Source organism: Zonotrichia albicollis, chromosome 3 (genome assembly GCF_047830755.1).
Source record: "Zonotrichia albicollis isolate bZonAlb1 chromosome 3, bZonAlb1.hap1, whole genome shotgun sequence".
Lineage (NCBI taxonomy): Eukaryota > Metazoa > Chordata > Aves > Passeriformes > Passerellidae > Zonotrichia > Zonotrichia albicollis.
The window spans coordinates 62,881,287-62,890,084 of record NC_133821.1 but is presented as its reverse complement, the minus strand read 5'-3'; positions in this window follow the sequence as shown (position 1 = coordinate 62,890,084).

The window sequence follows — 8,798 nt, the reverse complement described above, 5'->3', positions numbered from 1 at the left end:
ATTGAATAACAGATGTAGGGACATGGTGTTTCCGAATAACAGATATGAATTTTTTGTTGAGACTAAAAATAATACAATCATTTGCAAGCTCTAGCTGACTTATCTAACACTATGTTAGGATATTCTCATGTAGACGGGGATAAATTAATTTCCTGTAGGCAGTTTTAGTTGTCTAAAGCATAAATCATACTTTCTTTTCCTAGAATTCTTGCTTTCTGTTTATACAATAAATAGTGTAAAGGGAAGAATTCCTACGACAAAGTCCTACTCATAGCAATTCTATAATATCACAGGGAACAGAGCTAGAATAGTTAGACTGACGAAAAGAAGATGAGAACATGTAAAAAGTACAAATATTCTATTTCCAAGAAGAGCTTCATGAAATCCAGAATGCAGGAAATAGAAAAGTAAAAAGGGAAATTATAGCTTAGAAGGTCCATTATGTTCGTTCTCATAAATGATAAGTAGCCGGAACTGGGAACTGGAATGAGAAGCATGCAGAGAGAAGCTGCTTTTACAGACCTTCATAAAAAAAAAAAAACAAAAAAAAAACAAAAACAGCAGAACCTTCTTTCCCTTACTGCAAAAAAAACCACAAGGAATGCATTCTTCACATTTTTGGTATGGAAAACCTGCCTCTTACCTCTCTGTATCTCCTGAATGTCCATCTAGCAGTGTCTTTATATGAAAATGGAATCTCCTTCCCAGGAACTTTTTAGTATTAAACAACTTTATTCCTACAATTATCATTATGTTGCTGACATTCTGTGCATGTTAAAGAGCAGACACACACAGGTCTGTAGCAACTATTGATTGCAGTGTTGAAAATGTACAAAGAGAAACTAGGTGCAATGTAGATCACAACCTTATTTTACCTTCTATTCAGAAAGCCACATACAGCCCCAGTCTGAGCAAGAAAAAGTAAGCAGTTGACCACACAGCTCAATTTATAACATTGACTATGAAGCTAACATGGTATCAACAGGGAGATACTGTTCAGGGCTCCTTACCTCCTTGGTAGGGAAAAAGTCTCATCTGGTGTCCCAATTTTATGATGCATTTGCCATCTTTAATTAATCTTCTGTTTGTATTTCAGATATTTTCTTATATCAAAATATTCCCAAAGCATAAAGGTTTCCAAATGGAAATACCATACATCTCTAAATGTCATCTTATTTTCATTTATCCTCTCAGATGCCAAGTTTTGGAGTGTGATTTTACTTATATCAGTATTATACAATTTGGAATGCATGTCTATAACTGTTTCACTAAAGACAATGTAACTTCTCCTGAGACATTACATGGAATGAGGTCAACGAGTCACCAACATCTTAAATAATTTTAGCTCAAGTTGCCAAGGTTTACAGTTTCCCAAGCTTCAATTTTTTTGATTGTAGGTGCTAAAAATACAAAAGTGATCTCTTAAAGACTGTAAAGGGTCTTGATGCAGTTGGGCTGTGCTAAACCTGTAAGCACAGGTAGCCAGTCCATATGACAAAAGAGGCTCTTGCCTATCTTAGTGTGTCTCACTTTCTCTTAAAAGCTCTAAAAGACATAACACTACTTCTATGCTGGATATTCTTCAAAGGTGTCGAGGGGCACCAAACTTTATGGGAGTTGGGTTACAGAACCCTTGGACATAACTGAAAAACCCAAAATATTTTTTTTTTTTTTACCTCTAGTGTAGTGTTGTAGTGTTCAAACATTTATTATTGAAGTAAGGCATTAAGGTCCTGCTCTCCTGAATTTGTAAAGCATCTAACTCAAGCAGTCATTTTCACCAGATGAAAGTACTAAAATTCCCATGTGAAATAATAGATACAACCCAGAATGTGGGCCAAATATCAGTTTCCTGCCTCTAGTTTATATTTCTCAGACCATCAAAAGGCAGTCTTTACAATGTAGCCCCTGAAAGACATTTTAACAGCTATAATGAAAAAGATGCTTTCTTTAATTAATACTAGTGCATAATCTCAAAAATGGCTTAGTTGTTGCTTTCATTAGTCTAATTTTTTCTGGTCATAGCGAACACTGCCTATGTAATTTCCCAATTAAAATTACAATTCTGTGACTGTAATTGAAGCTTTATCTACTGATCCATCAATTCAGTACAGAAAATGATCTGAATGTAACAACTTGATTACATTTTCCTAAATAGCCATCAAGGTTATACATTCTAGTCTAAATATATTTGCACAAACCTCTGTAAAATGGATTTCTTTATTACTTAAACATAACGTAAACCAATTACTCAACAGCACAATACTTCTCAAAAGCTAAATTCATTTCCATCATTAAAATCAGCCCCTCAAAGAGAGGACATTCCATGTAAATTTTTTTTTCGCAGTTGGCAATACATTGATAAAAAGGATAAAAATGCTTAGTTTTACAAACCCATAAATTTTAATATTAAATTCAGCTAGTTCCACTTTTTACTATTTTCCATATTATTTTCCTTCTCCAATTTGCTAAAACTTGGAAGAATTCAAGAATTTAGGTTCTTTTGCAAAACTGGGAGTTGTTGAGCCTTTGCACTTATGCCTTTATCATTTGATGCACTATGTAACAGAGAAGCCAGAGTGTAAATAGATCATCAGAGCCTGCCTGGTGTCATAAAGCTGAAATAGTCCTTGGATTGCAGTTCCCAGTCCAAAATAACTTATTTGTTTGTTTATTTATTTATTATTTTACACACAAATGTCCAAAACCAGGAAAGCATCTTTCCCTCAAACTGTGTTTTGGGGGTTTTCATCAGAAATAACACCTTAGGTGATCTTGGGAATTTCCTGGGAAAGAACATAATTTGTCTTATTAGTAGAACTAGTGTTTTGATATGATCACCTTTCAGCATTCCAAATCTTCTGTTAGACACTATAAATAGATTTTTTTTAAAAGACTATGAGAAGTATGATAGGAATTGTTTGTAAGGAAGCAAAGGTGGTAGACTGAGAGAAATATGGATTAATGTAAGTAGTTTTTGAAAAGGATAGGTTAGCACACAGAAAAATATAGTTCCATAATCATGAAGAACAATGTTTTGTAAAAGTCCATTAGCAAAACAAGGCAAGACAGGAGACAGAAATAGAATATAGCTATATCTATCTATCTATCTATCTATCTATCTATCTATCCATTTTATATTTCATAGACCTAAGATAGTAGATGTACATAAATATGATTTTATCCATACATATTTTTATTATATAGATGAGAAACATAGATGAGAACAGAAAATAGCCAGCAAAATAATAATTAGAAAGGATGAAATTTTGAAAACTGCTAAGGAAATGTAAGGAATAATTATTTGACTGAGATAACCATCTTAAAGCAATATCCATTGCAAACTAGGTATGACAAAATCCTTACTAGGAGTTGTTCAATAAATGAAAAAGAGAGCATATTTGTTATAAATATTCCTGCTTAGTATAGCAACCAAGAAAATAAAACACAAAAAATGAAGGACAAACTAGCTCTGCAGGGATAGCAAAATGTCAGGGACTGTCTACTATCAATTCACAAAGAACTAAATGAGGAAAGGGGTGAGGTTATGGTTCCAAACTCAGGAAAATGGTAATACTGAACAAGATACTGCTAAAAATCTGAGACTTCTTGTTGTTTCCAGAGATCCTTTCAGAGTAACTTAAATCTGCTGTCCTACTCTAGTCAAGTTAAATTCTCATCTTTGTGGCAGCAACAGAGCCTGGTTCCTGCTGCGAGGACCTGATGCCTTTATCTTGTCTCCCTGTGAGGTAGTGACTTCATTTCTCAGAAAAAATGAAAAGAAAATTTTATATCCTAAAATTTTACATTTTAGGATATAAAAATGATGGAAAATCACAGCACTTCATGCTGCTAAACTTCAAGCATCATCTACCATGAATAAATATATTCAATTAAGATAATATTCAAGAGTCCTTAAAAATTGGCTGATGAAATGTCTGCTTCTCTGTTCATTTTAATAAATCTCCAAACAAGAAAATTCCAGCAGCTTGAAGAATTGTTAATCTGCCATAGTCAGTAGCTGGTAAGCCTTATATCAGTCCTAAGCAATAGTGGAAATGCTGGTATAAAATTCACTGATAAGAAATTCAGCAATAGGAATATAGTTAATGCTAGCCAAAATAATTTTATATAACTTAGATCTAGTCAAATAAACCTGATTCTAGTGTTTGATGAATAAAAAAAAGTCTCGGAAAAGTAAAAGTGCAGACCGTGATAGGCATGGGACACAGTGTGACCCAGCACTATGATTAACGCTACACAATATCAACAGATCCCATGGGAAAATCCAATGGATGGATCTCAAAAGAGTATGTGTCAATGGGGAACAGGCATTACATTTTCCAGTGAAACTCCACAAATATTAGGTTATTCAACATCCAACCCTTATGCAGCATACCTAGAAATGGTTCAGAAAAAAATCCCAGAAATCATGGATAAAACTGATGGATGTTGAACAGATTGGAGCAATTAGTAATAAAGATGAAGATGCAGAAATAGAGTCCATGAATGATTTCTGAGTAAAAAGGGACCATTTACGCACAGCCAGATCCAACAGAATCAAATAAGAAGTCAAATGTCTTGTAGTAAGTGGTGCAGGAAATTTATACAGAAAACAGAGCTGTTAGTAAAAATCAAGATTCCAGAGAGGAAATAAGAGCCATAGTGGACAAACGACTTAATGTCTCTTGTCAGTGAGATGCTGTGGCAAAAAGACTAATGGGAAGAGCAGAAGGCAAGACACTGAAATTTTTCTTGTAAGGTTTAGAGAGGTTTTAATATTGGAATGCCATTCACAATTCCTGTGTTCCCACTTGAAATAAAGCTGCAAAACTGAACCATTTGCAAAGAACTCAGCAAAGTGACACAAAAACCCCCTGTGAATGGTGATACTCTTCATGCTTTTGCAAAGCAAGCTTCAGTGCTTGTAAGAAGAAGATGGAGATGTCAGTGATTACAGTGTAGTTGTATTTCAGTGGGAAAAAAATATTGGCGATTATCAGGTTCCTTAACAGGGGAAGGCATTTGCTTTTCTTATATCCACAGTCAGTACCTAGAAGTTGAAACCAGCCATTCAAATAAGAAACAAGCAAAATATTTAATAGCTGTTGTTGGAACCATAGCTATTCTAAGAAGGAATTGTCTTACTATGGATAACTTGGCTCAGTTCTATTTTCTCTGTTTGAGCAGATATTAATGTTGGTCCTTATTGAAGTAAAAGAAACCAAAGTTACCTAAAAAGCCAAATACAAATAATCTTTAAGGTAAACTTTTGTTACTCATGTAAATGCTGGAGTTGATGGTGACAAACTTAAAATCATCAAGCAGTTTTAAACATATTTGAAGACATCAACATGTGAATTGTCAACAGAATTAATTGAGTAGATGAATACTTGCTGGAGGTTGTGGTATAATAAGTAGGTGAAAATATCAGTTTTTTATTAATTTCTGTTGAAAAGGTAGGAAAAAACTGCATTTCTATACTACTGTGAATTGCTTTAAAACTCCTTGAGGAAATTCTCAAAATTTCATTTCTAAGAAATAGCAATTCCATAGATGGATCATTCTCATATCCTGTGAATATTTAATTTCAGGTTACAAATCCATACTGAAATATTGACTGTGACTTCATACAGAACAATAGCTCACTGGGAATGACTCTTCAAAAAGCAGCATCATATACCTTAAGGTAGCAATTTTTGTCAATCAGATAGGCAGTCCTTACTCATGTGTTTGCTAGTAAAAATACAGAAATCTGTCCCAGTTTTGGAGATACTATCATAGAGTTTGCTGAGTTGAAAGGGACCCATTAGGATCCTTGAGTCCAACTCCTGGCCCTGCACAGGACGTCCAACAGTCACACCACGTGCCCAAGAGCATTGTCTAAACACTCCTTGAACTCTCAGAGGCTTGGAGCCTGACCACTTCCCTGGGGAGCCTGTTCCAGTGTCCATCCACCCTCTCCATGAGGAACCTTTTCCTAATATCCAACCTAAACCACCTCTGACTGAGCTTCATGCTGTTGCCTTGAGTCCTATCAGTGGTCACAAGAGTGAGGAGATCAGCATCTGCCCCACCTTTTTCCCTCACAAGGAAGCTACAGACTGCCATGAGGTTTCCCCTATGTCTCCCCTTCTCCAAGCTGGACAAATCAAGTGACCTCAGCTACTTCTCATATGGCTTCCTCTCAGGGCCATTCACCATCTTCTTGGGCCTCCTTTGGATGCTCTTTAGTAGTTTAATGGTTTTTTTAATATTATGGTGCCCAAAATTGCCCCTAGCACTTGAGGTGAGCCTGCCCAGCTCAGAGCAGTGGCCTGGCTGGCCCCAGGACAGGGCTGGCCCTCCTGGCTGCCAGGGCACAATGATTCAGATTCAACACAATATGACCAGACCAAACCTTTGTATCAGTCTTCCAGTTTCAGTCTTTAGTGGGAGACATTATCTTACGTTCCATATATTATTTCTGCTCATACTGAGTCTCTCATCTCAAAAATTTTGTGACGAGAGTAATTAGACTTCTGGGAAACTGAAGCTGTAGAACTCAGATTATCATTTAATTTATGAATAGAAGCCACTTGTGTTTCTTTCCTATGTATTATTAAACAATAGAAACCATTCTCTGATCCAGTATGCCTTATCTGTGTGGCTTTGGTTTAGGCTTTTTTAATGACTGTAACATGTATGATTTCGGAGAACTTCAGAATAGGACTCACCTTGAAACCAGCAGAATTAACATATCTTCCTGTGTTATTTTCATTAAAAATTCCATTTGAAAAACATTCTCAAAAATTTGCAGAACAAAAAATTATCACTATAAGCCTATAACAAATTATTTGTCTGCAAGGATGGTGTTTTATGCCTTTTTTTTTCACTGTGCATGCTGCTGAATCTATTCTTCCTAGAAAATATATGCTGGCTCTTTCCCATTTGCTGCCTTATCCTTCATTTTTTGGCCTGTGTTTGACATGACAAGCAGGAATTGAATGAGGCATAATTATAAAGGATTCTATGCCTCTTGTTTAAAATTGAATTATTTGCATGACAATATATCCTGGAGAAGTAGAAACCAAGAACTAGGGCAAGCCTGATTTTAAACAGGCTACTGCTTGGTGTCTGCTTTAGGATGACCTGAATCACTCTTCGTGTTCTGACACACCTAAAGACCAGAGGCACCATTCAATTGACAACAACATTTGACATGGGGACGAGAGTAATAACACAGGATTTAAGAAAGTTTCATAGCTCTCTGGCTGTGAGATTTGGATGCTTATTGGGAAAATGGGGACTGCTTCTATTGCACTAGATGACAATGCCTAAGCAATTGAGCTGAGCCTTAGATTGCTGTTAATTCTATTAACTGAAGGTCAACCACTTATTGTGCATGTGTATCCTCACTAAAAGATGCCTACATTTAGGATTCTTAATTTGGAAATTAATACCAATTCAAATCACTATTGCCCTACCAGTCTGTTTAGATTACTTGTGTAAGGGTGAAATGTTTTTGATACATAATAATTTTTTCATTGAGTCCCAAAATATTTTCTATATGCAGTCAGGCTTTGGGAAGTAAACAGAAGATTGACTGTCTGAGCTTTATCTGTAGGTAAAGTCTTAGCCAGGTCTTGCAGCTCTGAGACTGAGCTCCTGATGAAAAAGGAAATGTCCTGGAGTAAGGCTGTCTACTTGTGTCAAGCCCTAGTGAGCATTCACATGTGAATATTTGGAAAGAAAATCCCTCTCTGTTTGGAGACAGTCAGACCTCATGCAGAATTCTTGGTATTAGCATTCCCCCCAGCCAAATAGTAAGTCTTTGCTTCTCTATCTGCACCAGAATATTTTAGTGAAATTCTTGCACAAAAGAAACCAAAACAAAACCAAAAACCCAGAAGCCCCCAACCCACCCCAAAAAACCCCAAATATTGTTCACTCTGATTTGTTCTGAGAAATAACATTCCTTTTTTTTTTTTTTTAATATGTGGAAGAAATCAATGCAACCCAAGTTTACGGGAAAACCCCTTCTAGTCCAAAATTAATATTTTAGTTTGGCAAAACAGCAAGCAAAATCAGTTTTACAGTGACAGTCTTTACAGAAAAATGACTATATAGTCGTCAGCACAATATATGTGCTTCACAAAAAGAGTTAAATCAATCAAAAACTATTGGAAATTTGGATGGAAAAGGGAATTTTATTTTTATAAATCTGTTTCAGTTGAAAGGTACTATGGAAAGAGAAACAGAATCAATTGTGTCTCACAGTGCTTTATTTCATGTTCCCTCCTGAAATACCAACTCCTGGAGTTGTGAACTTATGAAAATTGCTACTAACTTTAACTCACCATCACCCCCATTACAAAAACAGAAGAGTGGTCAGAACTGCCCACTAACTAAACCGTTGTTATTGAAGAGAATGGTTTGGAAAGTCTTCTGGCAGTTGTAATGCTGCAATTGCTAAAAAATAAGACTATAAAACATACTGTGATTGCTCAAGACTCAAACTTAAAATGAGAGACACATGAGACATCCAGATATTGCAGAAATTGTGCTTGAGACTTGCAACATTGTGTTTCTAATAGTGTGTTCTGTAGACATAATAATTCTAAATGAATTAAGTAGGTGTACAACAGAGCAATTAGCAGAAATCCAGTTGAAAGTCATGGGTATTCTTTATAGCACTACACTGGGAAAATGTACACACACATTTTAAAGTAATTTTTTTAATATATTCCAGTTACTTTTGTTAATGCAAATTTCAGAATAATTAGACATTGTTAATGGACACTTTTGTGAATACTTTA